Genomic DNA, 19,936 nt, shown 5'->3' with positions numbered 1-19,936 from the left:
TTGTACATTCCTCGATTTAGACCTAATGCCTCAACTTGTTTTAGTATCGATTGATGTTTGACAGTATTAAAGGCCTTTATAATATTCGTGCCAAGAATCGCCTAGGTGTAGCTTGTAGTGTCGTCAGCAATATGGTGCTTTAGCAGAAGTAGTGCATCCTGTGTGGAGAGATTGCGGCGGAATCCTAGCATGGTGTGCGGGAATGTGTCATGGTCTTCGAGAAAGTCGGTTACTCTAATGAGAACTGCGTGCTCCACAACCTTTCCTACACATGACGTAAGCGAAATCGGTCTTAGATTATCGAGCGCAAATTGCTTGCCTGGTTAAGTGTCATGACAACTCGCTCTTTTCCACGCTTCGGGAAGGGAGCCGTCTCTCCAGCACTCGTTGACGTAAGTTACCAATCGTGAGATTGACACATTGTCTAAGTTTCGGAGAGCCTTGTTGGTAACCCTGTCTGGTCCTGGCACCGACGGGGAGATAAGTTTGATAGGACTGCCCGAATTTCTGCCTCACTAATGTCTGCGTCTAATTTATCATTAGATACTTCATCGTAATCGGGGTGTTGGGTGCAGTCTTCCATCTTAAAGTAACGGTCTCGTATTGCGGGGAGGATATTCGCACCTTCATAATCTTTCACAACTCTCAGAGTTTTATAGCCTTAGGCGGCCCGAGTTTCCTCCGGGTCCAACAGATGCCGAAAGAGACGCCAAGCACCCGCCTCACGAATCTGCTTCGGCAAGCCATCACACATGTCTTCCCACTGTGCGATAAATACATTAAACGCGTGTTTCTCGAACGTTCTGTCTAACTGTGCCATGCGTTTTCGCAATGCCCAGTTGTGTCTTTGGCGTTTCCACCTTTTCCGTAGGCCCTGCTTTACTTCCCGCATATGTAGCAGCCAGCTGTAGATTACTTCAAGCTTCGCCTCGGGCGGAATGTCACACGTTGCTGCATCTACGTCCCTATTGAGCGTCGTAGTTCATTCGTCTATATTCGTGATCGGCTCGTCGCAACGCCCTCCTTCTTGTTTCTTCCGCAACGCGTCCCACTTAACTAGTTTGAGTTTACGGCCGTTGCCTTTTGATTTTGAGCATGTTCCACGAACACTCGGGCCCGTGTCAATTATAATCTCTATAAACGAGTGGTCACTCCCCAAGCCCTCTTGCATGTTTTGCCAAGACACTGCCGTTACATTCGATACAAACGCAAGGTATGGCAGCATATCTGCACTCACGCTATAGCCCCTGCGTGTTGGATCAGCGAGGTTCGCGACGAGTTCAAGCCGTAGTAATCGCGAGTCTTACCAAAGGTGTTTGCCTTTAGGCGTTTCACGCATGTATCCCTAGGCCCCGTGCGGCGCATTAAAATCACCCGCCACTAGCAGTGGTTCCCCGTTGGCGGCCGTGCTAGCCATATGGAGCAGCTTCCCAAATCGGTGCTGCAACGTGGGTTCACTGTATACGTTGAGGACAAACAGTCCTTGCCCACGCCTAGGAATGAATTTTACGAAAACGTGTGGTATAATTGCACACTCAAGTTCACGCTGCGCCACTGTGACGTTACGGCTAACAAGCACGGCGACGACCGGCGCCGGAGGCGGTGGGCTTGACGGTGGCGACCGCGGGCTAACCGACGACGTGAGCGGAATGCCCCGGCGCCCCGGCGCCCCGCGATCACCCCCAGCGAACCGCCATGTGTCTAGCAGGATGTCACCCGTTGTTTTCTCTGTCTGCTGTCAGTCGTTGCCACGTTTAGAGCTTTGTAACCAGCTAGTTTTGCCGGATAGTTTGTTTCTTGTGAAATGATAACAACAGGTTTCGTTGCGTGGTCGCGAATATATTGTTCGACATTGCCCCGCTTCCTCCTATAATCCCTGCAGTACTACTGCCTTGTTTTATACCGCTGTTGGCTAGTGTTAGTGCGATTATCTGCGTGTCTAGCCATGGCGATAGTCATATTTAATTTAACCCATCACCGTCAATGCGACTTGGGTTGGGCTGAATTTGCCTCTCTGCGTCTCTCAGCGTGTTTTGCTGTTGTTGACTTGGTTGCTGTCTAGCGTACGGCTTGTTTATTGTTCTAATCGGCCTGCCCCCAGCTAGTGGCAGTCGGGCTTCTATGCTTTCGATGCGCGCCACGTGTGCAGTGAACATTTAAGCCATTTGCTCAGACTGCTTATTTATCGCACTGCTTAACATCTGCGCCACATGCAATGCAAAATGCCCATCGAGGCTGTTTTCTATAATATTGATGTATTTTGGTAGTTGCTCATAACGTTCACATTGCCGGGGAGAAAGGGTTCAGATCTCGCAGGATCTAGTGCAATTTTTTTCGCGGCACACGGGTGGTCGTCTCGACCTTCTGCCTCTTCCCCCGAACCGCTCTCATTGTTCATGTACATCTCCGCCGCCTCGGGTCGCGTGGAAGTTGAGGTTCGAAGCGACGAAGGAGACAGTGGCGTCACCTGTTGCTGCGATGGTTGCGATTGTGGAGCCTCGCCCTTCAACATGGATGTTTCTGCTCTGAGGAGAGCGTTTTTGCGTTTGGGCTAAGAAATGATCGGTTGTACTGGTCCTAGGCGTTGTTATAGTGCTCGCTCTATTGCTTGCTCGAGCTTGCTCCCACCACCGCCACCAACGACGAGACCAAGAGAATGATTCGCGGAAACGTCGCCAATGCGGGAAAAGCGGCGACATCCGCCAATCTCACCTGTTGCCCAGTGCTCATGTGCCCTTGTTGCGGCAGCCACCGTGTCTGGTGCTGCTGTCTTTGCGTGTCTTGCTTAAAGGCTGCGGTGCCTGGATGGGCCCCACCAAGCGTCTTCGACGTGTTTCTCGGTGTCAGTGTGCGGCTGAGAGAGTGGGACCAGCGTTCCCCCTGCCTTATCTCGCGCCTCGGCTAATCTAATGTCTTGTTGAGCCAGCGTTGCACGAAATATTGTCCATTTATGAATAATAACCGCTGTGACATGCGTTGCCTCCTGTTCCGATGCTGCTGTTGTATCTGCTGCCGCACACCTCGGCCGCTCCCTTTTCTCGTCGTCTTCGCTCTAGTTGGCGACACTTGAATATGTACGGAGTCTTGTATCTTGCTGTGCAGCTGTGGTCTCCTGTGAGGTGACCTTTACCACACAGTTGACACTGCAGCTCACATCTATAGTCAGACGGCGGGTTGTTGCTTTAACAGCCCCGGCATATCTTGTCCTTAGAATTGGGGCACACATCATAGCGATGACCTAGCCTGCCACACTCATAGCACACGTCGATGTGCTTCCGGTACAGGGAGCATCTGACAAGCATAGGTCCGTAGTACATGTGTCTGGGTACATGGAAGCTGTCAAACAATATAATTATGTTGTCCGTTGTGCTCATACGCTTAGCGTGCAGCACTTCGGGATTGCGCTGAATCACTAAGTTATTATCATCCTCCGGGCTCTCATCCTCGAAATGTTCCTAATCAGGCCTTTTGAAGTGTTTTCTGGGGTGGCTTGATGAGAATTAGCAGCGAAATATTTGCCACCGATGCAAAGCTTGCTGATGGCTCTGTAGCGTGTGGCTCTCTTTGCTGAAGTTGTGCTGAGTACAACGACGTTTTGCATCACATTGAGTCAGATGCTATCTTCTCTAGCTGCTTCTCTGCCAATACCCGCCGCGTTACGTAGGCAGCAAGAAAGCAGATCCATTCCATATTCGGCCCCGTTGAAGCCATCTGTAGGGCGTATGGTGATCTCGAAATCATCGGGTGGTAGTTCTGGCATACTTCTCGCCTTAGTGAGGTACTGCAATCGACGCCCTATTGCGAAAAAACAGCTTCCCCAGCGTGATGCCGGTACGTGTTTTGACGCTGGTATAGGCTGGAGACACTGGTACACGCTTGTATTCACTGGTACTTCGCTGGGTGCACTGGGAAAAAACTGTGTCGCACGGGTAGGGACACTGGCTTAGCCGTTGTGATGCTGGTGCACACTGTGAAGCGCTGGAAGCGCTGGTGAATACTGGAGCACGCAGTGTTTCTACTAGCGCAGCGTGCAAATTATTGTAGTGTGCCCTATTGGAAAAAAAATGAATGGTGGGCATGGTGTAAACCACCACTCACCATTATAGGGGATTAATGTAGTGGGTGAATGGTGGGAAACGCCCACTATGGCGCATGGTGGGTGCTGCAGTGCTGGCAACGCTTGAGCGCGAAATAATGTCAGAATCACAGTGATGAGCTGCCACAAAAATAAAAAAGAATTCTATAAAAACAGTATAAAAACACCCATCCCGTAAAAAAAGAAAAGGCGCCACGGAGGATTGAACGTGCAACCTGCGGATTCCCTTTCGAAGGCGCTAGCTACTGCGCCACACCAAAATGACGTTGATTGTGTGTTAAATACTTAGTTGGCAAACAAACTTACGGTTCAACTTATGTTTGTTGTGTACACAACATAGACAAGATCTACACCTGCTACTAAAAAGTGCACATATTAAACACAAGCGACTGTGGCCTGTAACGATTGCCACTATGTTAATGGCACTAGTGCTATTTTTTTTAACAGTTCACAACTTCAAGAAAAAAAAAACAAGTGGACTGGGGAGCAGCAAAAGTTTACCAGCGGGGTCTGCCAAGTTTAATATCCGTTTCGCGCTCGTTCTAAAGGGCGACATCTGCTCACGCTTTATGAAGCTTCTAGGCTCATTCAATAGATACGCCCGCCTAATTTATTTGATTGAGTATTGGGATGCTTTTCGCGCAATGTAGAGGGCGGTCGCGCCAGCACAATGCTGTAGCTTTTTCGCTAAAGGAACAACTACATAACGGCTTGGCCAAAACAAATGCAGTGTGCCGGAAACATTACGCTATGATATTGGTTCACCAAGCATACGAATTGCCACGTCTGAGTTCTCGTCCAAAAGCTAGAGAAGTGCCGGCGAGTGCGACCGGCGGCTGTCGGTGAGAAGACACTTGATTGTGTTCTCTGGGAGTGCTTTATTCGCGTCGCATCGATGTTTGTTGCTTCTTGAGCGCACACCATACACAGTGAAAAATGCTTCATTTAGGTTAATTGATGCCATGGCTGCGCTGTATTGTCATACTTTATCGTCGAAATTGTGTATTCTGAAACCCGGAAGCATGAATAACACAATTGTACGGGCTCGGTCAGTAGGCCTAACCTTTGGTGGAAATCATGGTGGTAGAACATGTAGTGTACAGATCCCAGCTTCGTACACTATATAAATTGCCCGCCATTATAAGCCCACCCATCATCTGCTTACTGCTTCCCAGCATTATCGCGATGGTGGGCAGAGCTTCTCAGCTTGGTACACCATGTGGCCCACCATAACAAGCAGCACCCATCATCAGCTTAGGGCTTCCCAGCATTATCGCAATGGTGGGCAGAGTGTCCCATTATTGCCCACTATCTAGCCTCTGCTTTCCACCATCATTTCCACTTTACCCATCATATCTACACCATACCACCCAGTATGTCCCGGCATAACCAACTTATTTTCCACTACGTCCCGCCATAGCCATCATAATTTCCACCATGCCCACTATTATTTCCACCATGCCCACTATTATTTCCACTACGCCCACCATGATTTCCAGTATCCACCATGGCAATTTTTCTGATAGGGTGTGCCGTGGTATGTTTCGGTGTCGTCGAATATAAAACGCTTATTTCGACGGCACGGAGTAACTGATACTGAGCGTCCATAGTTTTTGCGGCACACGTACGTATCGCAGCAATTTCAATTCACCTTTTTCACATCTTCCCCCGCGTATACCAGCCATATTCGCATCAGCCGTGAATGGCTGTATTGAGTTTCAGTGTTTGTAAGCCTGGAGCTGCACGCACCTCCTAACAGAAACAGGAAACCGTTTTTGCCGCCAAGTTAATTGACAAAACGTAAATGAGCTCTCTCGATCGCTTCGCAAGGTTTCTCAGCAGAGGCGAGAAAAAAAAGCGGTCGTTCGATTCCGCCACATCACAAAAATGAATGTCTGGCCATGCTTATCCTTCTACTTTCTTCAGGTAACAGTTGGAAATGTTCCGAAGCTCAAATGCCGAATCTTTTTCCACCATCCTAACTCACCGCGTCGAGTGCCTGGCCCAGCGAGCATTAGGCCTGTCGTGCCGACCGCGTTGCTGTATATTGATACGTGTATGGAACTGTCCCTTCGGCTGGTTGGTTGGTTGGTTGGTCCTAAGAGGAATGGCTCAACCCACTATGGGGGATCGGTCATGAATCGCGCGGCAGTGGGATGCAAACTAAATAAAATACAGCAAAATATATGAAACAGACTAAAGACGAAAATAAATAATGAGTATGTACTTACGAGATTAGCATGGTAGCCGGTTTGAGTCTTTTATATAGTTATATGTGGCTCCATATATGTCCGTTTTGAATGACCTAGTTCCGAAGCCCCTAGAGAGAGTAGTACCGTTTCAGACAGCTCAAGCCCGTGTTTTTGGAAAGCTGATATTAAATATTTTTTCCTTAAATTTTGATACTTGCGGCATTCTGTGAAAAAGTGCTCTATAGTTTCTGTTTGTATACAACAGTGACAATGAGGGGAAGGAAAAAAACCAGGTCTGTATGAAAAAAAGTTTGAAGGTGAAATCCTGCATCTCAATTTAGTGAATGTCACTTCCAATTGTCTTGTCGCTCACCAAGCGCTTTGCAACTGAAACTTAAGGTGCTGAAAATCTGCGCCATTTAGAACAGAAGAGTTTGTGTGTTTCTGGCGTACACAGAAATTCCGAAATTGCGTGATTGTATATAAGCAGCAGGGTCTTAGAACATTCAGGATGGGGCCCTGAATTGATTCTGCCGCCAGTGTGTCCGCCGCTTCATTTAGTATTAGTCCAGTGCGACCTGGCATTAAAACCAATCGGATAACTCGAACGTGACTGCGTATATACGTATGGAATTCTGAAAAACGAGGCGATGTTTTGTTGTTGTCAGAGCAGTTCAAACTGACAAAGAATCAGTTAGTATAACAGCCGAAAAGATATATGTTAGTAGCTTGCGTATGGCCAGAATCACTGCCATTAATTCTGCCTGGAATATTGGCGTAAAATCGGGCAGTCACAGTAAATAAGACCAATCTAATGCTGTTGAGATGCCCAATCATGCTTTTTCGGCAATAACGGAAGCATCTGTGTCTATTACTTAACTTATCTGTAGGCTAATTAGATGGTCTTCATGCTACCCATTTAAATATTTTATCGCCAAAAGTTTAGCAATTTTTAAATATATTGCCACAGCTGAAATTGCACCCGAAAGGAGGAAGACGACAACATGGTTGTTGTGGGTTGGTCTCTCTAGCTTCCCCCGTTGGCCTGCATGACTGTGCCCTCTTTAAGGCGTTAGCAAGACCTGCTGTTGGTGAATAAATCTTCCCCGTAACATCGTTTGGTGGAAGGTGCGGAGTCTTCACACAACCCCGCTCTGGAACTTCGCAGTGGACGCCAGCTTTGTCCAGCCACAATGCCTGAAACCGGCACTCAGGCCTCGCTATCCGCGCCGGCTCCATCACCTGTAACTCCCCCCTCCCCCATCTTGTTGACCCTGGCACGTTTTCCGGGACGGACAGCCCGGACGTCCAAGAATGGCTCGCATTATTCGAGTGCGTCAGCAAGCACTACAGGTGGGATGAAACGCTTATGCTGGCAAATATTCTATTCTACCTACAGAGTACGGAACGCGCCTGGTATGAGACGCATGAAAAAGAATTAACCAGCTGAGAAACATGCACGCAAAAGCTTCGCGACTTGTTCGGTCGGTCACTTGGTCGTCAGATGGAAGCCATGCAGGAACTTTCGTCGCGTGTTCAAACATTGATGGAGTTGTACGTCACGTACATCCAAGACGTACTGGCACTGTGCCGGAAGACTGACGAAACCATGTCTGAGGCGGACAAGATCAGCAACGTGTTGAAAGGCATTGCTGATGATGCTTTCAACATAATATTGTGTAGAAACTCCACCACTGTCGACTCCATCATATCTGAATGCTGACAATTTGAGCAAGCTAAAAGCAGGCGAATAACCCGCCACTTCACGAGACTACCAAACACCGCTGCGACTTCGTCTTACGAGGATTCTTCAGCGCCCCGTTCACTTGCGCCTCCTACCAACATCATAAGGATTGTTCGTCAGGAGCTGGAGGCCATTGCACCCGCTTCCTATCAGTCCGCTGCACAAGAGAACTGGTCAACAAAATCGCCCATTCAAGCCGTCGTACGTCAGGAGTTTGATAACCGGGGTGTCCAGGTTCCTCAGCCCACCAGGATCATGCCGCAGCCCATGAGCACTCTCGTCCACAACGCTGACCACCACTCTGCCACACTTGTCGCAGCGGCAGCTTGAACTCCTCGGTTTCCACCAAGCTACTGAAATCCATCTGAGTGGCGCACGCACGATGATCAACCCATCTGCTTTTCAGTCTTGCTGTCGAGTTTGGCACATCACCCGCCATTGCCACAACAGGTGGTAGTTCCGGCCAAGCTTTCCTAATGTCGACCAACGTCAGGACTGTGGACACTATTCGCAACCCGCTTTTCTGGATGACCATCTTCAGGACCCTTCACCTCGCCGTTCATCTCCACGCTCCGACCCGTTCTATTCTGACGTCGTCGCCCAAAGAAACTGGTCTAGCCACTCGCCGTCCCCTCAGGGTCGGCCGTCACGCTTCCCTAAACGCTGCCGCTCTCCATCACCGGTTTATTCTGGTCATCCCCCGGAAAACTGATGAGTGCAGCTCCTGCAGGTGGCGCTGCATTGACGACTCGGAACGGAAACCCTCAACCGGCTACAAATTCAAGACGCAATTTACTTTGAGTGTTCGTTGACATGCACGCCGTTACTACTCTAATTGACACTGGTGCCCAAGTATCCGTGTCACAAACGACTCCAATTTTCGGAGCATCCGCGGACCCCACCTTCAAGGAGGGGCGCTTTTGTGTTGGGGGACGACATCCGGCGACTAACGACCCAGCGTGGCGCCGGCTCGTCTACCCTGCACCTGTACCCAAAGGGGCACCAGCGGTTGAAACAAGCAAAATTAGTCCCAGATGAGACGGGAACACGTGTACGCCCCTGAGGCGGTTTGAACTGCATCGGAAGAGCAGTTGACGTACAGACAGCAACAAGTGCGGTCGTCGGTGTCGCGAGTCTCGCGTAGGCGGCGAGCACGGAGTGACCCGCGCAACGTATTGAGACGGCTGCAATTCCGGGCACCCTCGTCGTCTACCAAGCCGGCGAGACCTTTAGCGGCACCCGTCAACTCCCCTACGTGCACCAAGGGCTGGTTTGGTCCGTATGGAACTTTTTTATTGTGACTTTTTTGTTAAACCGTAAACTTGTTTTAACCAGCCTTTTTTTTTTAAATATTTGTAGTGTGCGCTGCGTCGCACGTTGAACTCCAAAAGCGCCATCATGATCCTTGTGTAATTATTTCCTTGTAACCCTCTTTTACGATTTCCATCTTGTTATTTTATTAATGTTCCGCATATTTGTCCTTAGCCTGTATCTGTTGTAGTGTTTTTAGCACCTTTTGTTATATAGCTGTTGTTTCTATCGCGCGTATCAGTTTTCCTCCTTTGTTATTTTTGTAATCTCCTGCCTTGGCCCCTGTTTCAATTAAATGTTTGTCTAAGTGTAATCAAACTCTGTGTCTGCTCTATGAGTGCGTCGGTCAGGCCCACACGTCACCTCCCGTGCAACCCCGCACGGGTCGACCAACCCGCAAATAAATTTGAAATGTGCCACTTCGAGGCCTTTCAGGCGTCGCAGGCCGAAGCGTAAAGTGGAAGCCTGCGAGTCTGCCGCACGTCGATGTTGGATCGGCGGGGCCTCAACCCGAAGTGTGTAACATTATCTGGCGTCCGCGACAGGACTGGCCGACCACGTGGTGATGTCTGGGAGACTGACGTAACTCTGAGCGTTCAGTGTGTAGCCGGTCTGTTATTGCTTTGTTGGTTGACAACTGTGTATAGCAATGGACGACACGGTGTTCGACAGACCTATAGAACAGGGCAAAGCCTTTGGCTTTGTAGGCAAGGAGTTATATAATTTCGTCGAAAAAGAACGAAATAGACTTAAAGAGGAGCGCGATGCCGAACGCATTAGGTACAGGCAACACCTGGAATATTTGATGGAACAGGAGCGAGAAAATTCAAGGCTTAGAATTCAAAAGGAAAAAAGAGCGCTTGGGACTGTGTGCGGCGCAGTCGGGTCTTAGCTTAGCCGCTAGAACGCCCAGTAGCGTGACCGACCATGTCCCGAACAAGCAGTCTTACCAGGATCATGTTCAGCTACTGCGCCAGAAAATGGAAGATAGACGGCGCATGTTTGAGACCTGGGATGCAAGGCACAAAAGGGGCAAAGAGCCCGTAGGTGCCAGACCACTGAGAGCCGGCCAAAATAAGAGTACTGACGAGGCGAGCATCGGGTTCACGAGTGAATCTAAGGAGTTGGCTGCTGAAAGTCCCGTTGCGGCCACAAAGGCCACTGAAGGCCACAGTGATGGCGACGAGGTGCTGTGCCTCGAGAGTCTTGTTAATACAGAAATGCCATCTGTAATGGACTTGGCACAGCCACCCTGTTTGTGCGTCGCCATAGCAGCTAAATGTGAAGTTCGCAGTACTTCCGGCCCGGTAGGTGAGGACCCCTGTACAGAGAGCGGGGCACAGTCGGGTGCTGACGCACACTGCGAGCTGGGCAATGTTGGGGCAAGTAGTTCTTCCAAGTGCAAGCGGCGCAGCCCCGAGGAAGACGCTTGCATTGCTCAGCCGTCAGTCAAGCTTCCCGCAAGTCAGGGTGTCCACAAGTTAACGAAAAATCCCGACTGTATAGGCATTATAGCCGAAGAGACAAGCGAGACAAGTTCTGCTCTGCAAATGTTGCAAGCGGACTTTTCAAAAGTGAGCACTGGGCAACGTCCAAAAAGAAAAAGACGCCGCACAAACAGAAGGAAAACGAAGGCTGCTAAGCAACCGGGAAAATCGCGAATTGCCAAACGGCAATCAACGCAACGAAAGCTTCGTTTGCGTTTTGTGGCATTCGCCAGTCGAGTGGGTTCCTATGCTTCAAACCGCCCGACAAATAGAGGGGGGAGGCAGGCATTTGTTCGTGGAGCTCGGAAGAGCCGACCTCCTTCGCTCCATTGTCCTGCTCGAAGCGCGGGGTGTATGGCGAACCCGTGCCTTTCGGCCAAGCGACACGACGTGGCTCGGGGACCCGTTTTCGTAGAACGAGGCGTCGATGAAGGCCTGCCTCCGGGGTGCAGACTAACGGGAAACAGGCGTCCGTGTAGCGGCCATACGCTCTTTTGTCTGCCCGGGTTGTTTCGAACGGCTCCCCCAAGAGTGCGACCACCTCGAGCACGGATAAAATTTGCGTACATCTACACTCACAAGTAACCTTAAAGGCAGATGACTTGTTTTTTTTTTGAAACAATGTTCAGCTATGTTTTTCGATTTAGGAGTATTCCATCAATGAGGGGGACCAATAGCTTAGTTAATTCATTGTTTGCTTGTGTCGTCCGTGTGTTTGTAGACGATGTTCTTATGTTTGAACTTACTACACGTTTAGTTAGGGAAGCTCTGTTTGAGGGACATGGTTATTTTAATTAGTTGGATTTTTAAGGAGACCAGTTGGTCATATAATCAAAGTCTATCACGGTACGCATGTGTGATAAGCATGACGCCTTGTTCTTCAAAGTTTTACTTTTTATTATCACTTCGAAATGAAGCGCTTTAGTGTGCAGCAACTACCGGAACTGTGTACAGGCGATTATGCCAATTTCTTTCTCATTAATCTTTTTTAAAGCTGCGTGTCAATAAGTGACTTTTCAATACCACGTAAAGCGTGTATTGTTTTAATATGTGGCATGAAAGAATGCCTACGTGCCTTTTCCTTGAATCGTGCAGTATATTTGAGACTTTCTTTTCGTGTTTCATGTGTATGTCCGTGTCGTGGTGCGCGGGTTGTGACTTTCATTGTATAGTGACCGTGAAAGTGTGGTGTGTCAGGTGTTCTCTGCGGTGTCGTCCACGTCAGCGAAATGGTGCGCGAAAAAAAAGAAACGCGTTGGTGGACGACCGGAACACTGAAAGCTTCCGAACATTGTGCGTTTGTGATTTTCCTGAATATTACGCAGTAATATTCTTAAGAAGGGGGCTATGTCACAAACGACTCCAATTTTCGGAGCATCCGCGGACCCCACCTTCAAGGAGGGGCGCTTTTGTGTTGGGGGACGACATCCGGCGACTAACGACCCAGCGTGGCGCCGGCTCGTCTACCCTGCACCTGTACCCAAAGGGGCACCAGCGGTTGAAACAAGCAAAATTAGTCCCAGATGAGACGGGAACACGTGTACGCCCCTGAGGCGGTTTGAACTGCATCGGAAGAGCAGTTGACGTACAGACAGCAACAAGTGCGGTCGTCGGTGTCGCGAGTCTCGCGTAGGCGGCGAGCACGGAGTGACCCGCGCAACGTATTGAGACGGCTGCAATTCCGGGCACCCTCGTCGTCTACCAAGCCGGCGAGACCTTCAGCGGCACCCGTCAACTCCCCTACGTGCACCAAGGGCTGGTTTGGTCCGTATGGAACTTTTTTATTGTGACTTTTTTGTTAAACCGTAAACTTGTTTTAACCAGCCTTTTTTTTTAAATATTTGTAGTGTGCGCTGCGTCGCACGTTGAACTCCAAAAGCGCCATCATGATCCTTGTGTAATTATTTCCTTGTAACCCTCTTTTACGATTTCCATCTTGTTATTTTATTAATGTTCCGCATATTTGTCCTTAGCCTGTATCTGTTGTAGTGTTTTTAGCACCTTTTGTTATATAGCTGTTGTTTCTATCGCGCGTATCAGTTTTCCTCCTTTGTTATTTTTGTAATCTCCTGCCTTGGCCCCTGTTTCAATTAAATGTTTGTCTAAGTGTAATCAAACTCTGTGTCTGCTCTATGAGTGCGTCGGTCAGGCCCACACGTCACCTCCCGTGCAACCCCGCACGGGTCGACCAACCCGCAAATAAATTTGAAATGTGCCACTTCGAGGCCTTTCAGGCGTCGCAGGCCGAAGCGTAAAGTGGAAGCCTGCGAGTCTGCCGCACGTCGATGTTGGATCGGCGGGGCCTCAACCCGAAGTGTGTAACAATCCGTTATGAGTGCAACACTTCGATCTCGCCTGAGAAAGGTTCTGACACCTGCTATATTCTCTACTGTTCGAGTGGTCATCGGAAGTCGAACGTCGGTGCTTGGCATGTGCACTGCCCGCATTACTGTTGCCGGCCACCAAACTTCCGTTCTTTTTGCAATCCTTGATGCTTGCCCACACGATGTCATCCTTGGAATTGATTTCTTAACCGCCCACTCAACCCTCATCGATTGTTCGACGGGTATCTTATGGCTCGAATTACCTTTTGCACTGATTTCACTCCTCCAAGTTGCACTCGGCTACGCTCTGTGGATTCTCTACGACTACCACCCCAGGCTGCTATGTAGATATCTGTGTCACCATTTCCGTCCATTCCTGGTGGAGACTATCTGCTGGCTCCCCTCATTGATTTAACCGTTACGCACCACATCGCACTACCACATACTATAGTGGTTGTTGCTAACAACGCGGTGCTACTTTCAGTTCTGAACTTCTCTACGTCGACCCAAGTTCTTCGCCAAGGCATCAATTTAGCCGATGTTTCCACCCTTGATGAATGTTTGATTTGTTCTTTTACACCTGACACTAAGACCGTGGCAAAAACTGTAATCACCTCGCTTTATTAGGCGTTCCTCGACAAAATGATATCCAGCGACCTCTTACCTTCCCAAGTTGCAGCGCTTCGGAGTGTTCTATTTACTTACCTGCATATGTTTCACAACGACGACCGTCCCCTGGGCCGCACAAGTGGCGTAACCGACCGCATTGACACCGGTGACGCCAGCGTACTCCACAAACGCCCTTATCACGTGTCACATGCTGAGCGCCAAATTACACAGGCGGAGGTCGAAAAAAGGCTGAGCAAAGACGTCATTGAGCCTTCGTCGAGTCTTTGGGCATCTCCTGTGGTCTTAGTTAAAAAGAAGGACAATACCTGGCGCTTTTGCGTCGACTATCGCCACCTGAATCGGATCAAGGACGTTTATCCTCTACCCCGAATCGATGATGCACTCGACTGCCTCCCCCGTGCCAACTATTCCTCGTCCATTGACCTTCGATCTGGATACTGGCAAAATTTTAGAAGGCAGCATTCATCCCACCCGATGGCCTTTACCAATTCAAGGTCATGCCTTTTATGTTGTGCAATGCCCCGGCTACTTTTGAACGTATGATGGACTCTCTTCTCCGCACGGTTTCAAATGGTCGACCTGCCTTTGCTATCTGGACGATGTAATCGTTTCCCCGCCCTCCATCAAAAGCCACCTGTCTCATCTCTCGGCAATTCTTGACGTGTTTTGTTGCGCTGGTCTCCAAGTGAATTTGTCGAAATGCTCAATTGGACGCTGGCAGATTAAACTACTCGGCCACCTTGTTGACGCCACTGGTCATCAACTCGACCCTGACAAAGTCCGTTCAGTCAGAGATCTCTCGGTTCTGCGTTCCACACGAGAAGTTCGCCGTTTTATTGGGCTCTGCTGTTGCTTCTGCCGCTGTGTCCTCAACTTCGCGGATAATGCTAGGCCCTTCACAGATCTCCTCAAAAAGATAGTGACCTTTTCTTGGTGAAAGGACCAAGAACATTCCTTCGCGTCTTGATTACAGTCCTCACATCACCACCTGTGTTGGCTCATTTTGATCCAGCGGCTCGTACAGACCTTCGCACCGATGCAAGCGGCCATGGCATTGGTGCTATACTCGCTCAGATACATAATGGCACCAACCGTGTGATAGCCTACGCTAGCTGCCTTCTGTCGCAAGCGGAAAAAAATCACTGAGCGGGAATGCTTAGCCCTCGTTTAGGCCATTGCGATATTCCGTCCATACTTATACGGACGTCTGTTCGCAGTCGTCACGAACCATTGCTCTTTGCTGACTGTCGACGCTTAAGGACCCTACAGGAAGACTACAGGAACGTGTACTCCTGTAGGGAGGACCCTACAGGAGTACACGTTCTCGGTTGTGTACAAATCTGTAAAGCTGCACAGCGATGGTGAAAGTTTATCCCCGAATCCCGTTGATCCACCTAACTCCACTGATTTGGAATCGGATGCCTGCGTTTTAGTCATCAATGATTTTCTGAACGTGGCCGACGAACAGCGCTGACATTCATCACTGCTCATCATCATTGACCGCCTTCAATCGCGTCATACTGACTCTTCCCTTAGCAGCTTCCTGCTTCAAAAGAACGTTTTGTACCGCCGCAACATACACCCCGACGGCGTGGAACTTTTACTCGTCGTACCACATCACCTGCGAAAGGATGTTCTGCGACAATTCCACGACGCTCCAGCTTCTGGACATCTAAGAGTCTCCAGAACTTACGACCACGTTCGACGACGAATATTCTGGAAGGGTCTCTACCGCTCCGTTCGCCGTTATATGCATCTCGCGACCTCTGCTAGCGCCGGAAGAAGTCTACGACTCCCCCTTCCGGTATTCTTCAACCTATTGTAGTTCCATCCAAGCCGTTTTATTGAGTGGGGGTGGACTTTCTAGGTACCTTTCCTACTTCTACAACTGGAAATAAATGGGTTGCAGTGACCACAGATTATGCTGCTCGGTATGCAATCACTCGAGCACTACCAACGAGCTGCGCAACAGGCGTGGCCGACTTCCTGCTCTACGACATTATTCTGCAGCATGGCGCTCCGTCTCACCTGCTCACTGACGGTTGCCGCTACTTTCTATCTCATGTGGTTGATGATGTACTCCGATCTTGTGCTACCCGTCACAACTTCACCACATCTTACCACCCTCAGACTAACGGCCTTACAAAGCGCCTAAAGCGCACATTGACAGACATGCTTTCCATGTACGTATCTACCGACCACACTGATTGGGATATAGCTCTGCCGTTCGTCACCTTCGCCTATATCTCATCGCGTCATGAAACAGCAGGCTACTCCCAATTTTATCTACTCTTCGGATGTCATCTGTTACTGCCCTTTGGCACAAAGCTTTCATTAGACCAACCATCCTCCACTTCGTACGCTCAGGATGCGATCACCCGTGCTCTCAAGGCACGCACGGTAGCCCGCGCTCGGTTATCGTCGCCGCAGAGAGCACAAAAGTCCTTTTACGGCCATCAAAATAGGAATGCCGTTTTTTCTGCGGGTTCTCTTGTTCTCCTGTGGCTTCCGTCTCGACGTGTCGGCCTCTGCGAGAAACTACTATCGCGATACGCTGGGCCCTACCGAGTCCTTCGTCAGGTCCCACCTGTCACCTACGAGATGGCCGCTACCACAAACTCATCGGCGGCTGCACCCAGAACGGAAATTGTCCACGTTTCCCGTCTCAAGCCCTATAACGCGGACTCGCTCACTTATCAGGCACCGAGATTGTGCCTTACCGGCCGGGGTGATGATCCGTGTATGGAACTGTCGCTTCGGCACAGCTGAAATGGCATCCGGAAGGAGGAAGACGACAACGTGGTTGTTGTGCGTTGGTCTTTCGAGCTTCCCCCGTTGGCCTGCATGACTGTGCGCTCTTTAAGGCGTTAGAAAGACCTGCTGTCGGTGAATAAATCTTCCCCGTAACATTATGTTACCAGCGCTTCTTGCTTTGTGTACACATTTTAAAGTCTAAGAATAACTGTAAAGTATAGTTTAGACACTCATGAGCCTAGTTCAACTATTTCGCATCGTGTTCATGTTCGCACAAGGAGCGCTGACGATCGATGCGTCACGCTTTCAGCTACGCAGGCTGTCACAGAAAGCTGTCGGCTGCACTTAGCCGGTACTTCTCTGACTGACATGTAACAGCACGCAATTCACAGTTGGTAATTTGGTACACCTTCGTGAACTGACCCACCATGTCATACGTTTTCAGTGGATTGCTTTAGTATTTCCATGGGTGTTTTTTGTTGGTATGGATATAACTGCATATAACTGCGCACTGGCACGCCCGCTGTACACACAAGCCAGCGGAGGCCAGAAAGCGGAGGCCGCCAGCGGAGGCCAGAAAAACGGCGGTCGCTCGGTATCGCCACTCCGTACACGCATTTGAGACAATGGCCTTCTACTTAGTTCAGATACCGTTTCGGTAACAGTTGGAAATGTCGCAAAGCTCAAGTGCAGAACTTTCAAGCATCGCAACTCAGCTGCTTCGAGAGCGGCCTTACCCAGTGCCCCTTCCCAGCGAAGCCTATCGTGCCGGCCGCGTTGGTGTACATGCTGCCGGTAATTTTGCTTTAAATAGGCATAATTCTAAATGTAAGAATAACTGTGAAGTACAGTTTAGACATCTCTAAGCCTAAATCAACCATTTCGCCGCGTTTGCTATGCCCACACAAGGAGAGGCAACGATCAATGTGTCGTGCTTTAAGCAACGCAGGCTGTCACCGAAAGCTTCCTTCTGAGCGCAGGAGCCGGTACTTCTCTGACTCGTATAAAAAAACACGCAATTTTCAGTTGGTAATTTGGTAAACGCTAGTGAACTAACACAATGGCATACTTTTCAGTTGTTTTCATTAGTAATTTTTTCGGCTGTTTCTCAGTGACAGATGTCGATATAACTGCAACTATGTAATCTGGCACGTCGGATGTGTACTGCTACATCATCGCTTGCGCGAAAAAAATACCCAATATTCATTCGTATGCGCGGATATTTAGCAAACAAGACATTTTAAATCATTTGTACATGTTGACCAGTAGCAAGCGCGAAAAATGACAATCAAAAGAAAAAACTACCGGAAGCAACAGCCGACAATCTGTGGCTGCTCCTCCAGCCAATTTGAGATTATTCAGAGTTTAGATGGGGATTCTCCAAGAAACTTTGCGCTCTTTCTGATATCCGCACGTCATTCAGTGCCCGGAAGCCGTTCGTAACTGGCGAATCAAGACGCAATTGTTGTTTGGAAAGGAATATCGCGTCAATCTTGACTGTGCGACTTGTAAACATGAAGTCGAACCACGCATTCTTTGGATAAATAGTCATTTTACAACCCAACAGGCACGTTCTGGCGTGGCATAGTTGGTTGCGCACTTAGTTCGAAATCTGAAAGTGGTGAGTTCGACTTCCATTGAAAAGGTTAATTTTTTCTATTCATTATTTTATATTTTAATGTGAATGCACTATTTTACTTATGTACTTATTTATTTACGGCGAATGGGCAGCTTCGTTTTGACCCTGTGAAGCCATTTTGCACGGAATACTGGGACGCTGCCACTCCAGCGTCTCATTACCTGCGCTGCCAGGTGCTGGTACCGGTGCCATACTGGGCCCGTAAGCAGGCATGCATGGCGCTGGAAGCTCGTACCCAGTGGCACTGGTTTTTGCAGTAGGGTGGGCACACATTTAGTGGCGAACCTCCTCATAGCGGCGCCCGTTCATTCTTCGTAGTCGTAGTAGTTTTGTGTAACCAGTCTTACATTTTGACCTCCAAGAAGGGGCCGGTGGGAGATTTCTCCTGCCTGTTGTTGAACAATAAAAAATTCGCAGCGTGCGCGTTAAATAAAGCCGAATTCTCCTGTCTCCCATTCCCCCTTATCAGCCCCCATTCCATGTACATGCCATTCCCCATTGGCATGTACTTTGAGCACTATCTGACAAGAAAGGGTTGCTACGTTATACTCGCTGGGCGTAACCTCCTTTGTTATAGAAAAGTTAAGCGAGTATTGGGCCGCAGTGCCATGAATACAGTGAACCAGTATATACCATGAACTCGAGGTGGTTAAAGATGGGAAGTAGACCCGAAGCGCAAGCCGTAAAAAAGTGTGCGTGTGCCACCTCTCGTTTAGTCCTTGGAATGTCCGCTGAATGGCGGTGCTTTTATATAAGGAATATATGATGAAAAGTTGCGAGATGGTGGTACTGGAATGTTGAATAGGTGGACGAACGGACACACAGACAGATGCATGGCCATATGGACGCACGGATGGCTGCATGGACAGATGGACGTATGGGCGGATGCAGGAGCGGATGCATGAACGAACGCAGAGACGGACGCACAGATTGACGTGCGGATGCACGAAAGGACGCACGCACGGACGGGTGGATGGACGCATGGGCGGCCACACAGACGCACGCATGGACGCACAGAAGCAAGAACAAATGGACAGACGGATGCTTCGCCCCACTCTTCACCATTCAGTCCGTCGATATGCTGCCTTTTTTATTTCTTGCGATACGCAGCCGTGGTCGTGGCTAGGGCTATCTTCGTAGTCGATGGGGCAGCCGTTGCTTGCAGCGTCTTCGCCGGCTGCTTTTGCGCCGACTTGGACGCGCCATCGGCCTGTTTTGTTCTCTCGACGCTGCACCATCCTGCTTCCTCATCGAAATTTTCTGGCTGAATCTCTTCTCCATCTACCACTACGACATCCATTTTTCGCTTGGAAAGGCCTGGTGCATTTTTGTCGGAAAACGGGAGCTCCGAGGAGGTCCGGTGACACGTCAGGCTAGCGGGCACTACCACCGCAGTGGCCAGGCTATGGTACAGTGTGTGAGATGCTAGACTTGGCGTTCGTGCCAGCGGGGCGGATGAAAAATCTCAGATAAGCGGCCAAAAATGGTCCCATTTGTCAAAGCCTGGTGACAGAGAAGTCCCTGAAACTTCCACTGATGGATGGAGAGAAAGGTTTCCACGATGAGCTTGACAAACCACCAAAAACATAGGGTAGTTATGAAGCCGGCGCGAAGCACGTCTGCACTCCTTGGTCCCCTAGTGGTGTCCTCCAATCCTAAAGAGCAAAAGATTTTTTGCGTGTGTATTAGGAAACCATAATTTAATATTCCTGAAAATACCACTTTATCGCGACACGACGCTTAGCCCGTAAGCGAGGAA

General features: G+C 49.4%; 1 protein-coding gene across 10 annotated transcripts in view; it reads left to right on the top strand.

Moving 5' to 3' along the window:
* The window catches only part of LOC119173563 (sphingomyelin phosphodiesterase), a 1,093,949-nt gene that overhangs the window by 442,362 nt on the left and 631,651 nt on the right, over positions 1–19,936 (top strand). The gene's annotated exons all lie outside the window — the stretch shown is intronic.

This window comes from Rhipicephalus microplus, chromosome 5, assembly GCF_043290135.1.
Source record: "Rhipicephalus microplus isolate Deutch F79 chromosome 5, USDA_Rmic, whole genome shotgun sequence".
In the NCBI taxonomy this organism is placed as follows: Eukaryota; Metazoa; Arthropoda; class Arachnida; order Ixodida; family Ixodidae; genus Rhipicephalus; species Rhipicephalus microplus.
The sequence above is the reverse complement of the archived record's forward strand: the minus strand, read 5'-3'. Positions and strand labels throughout refer to the sequence as shown.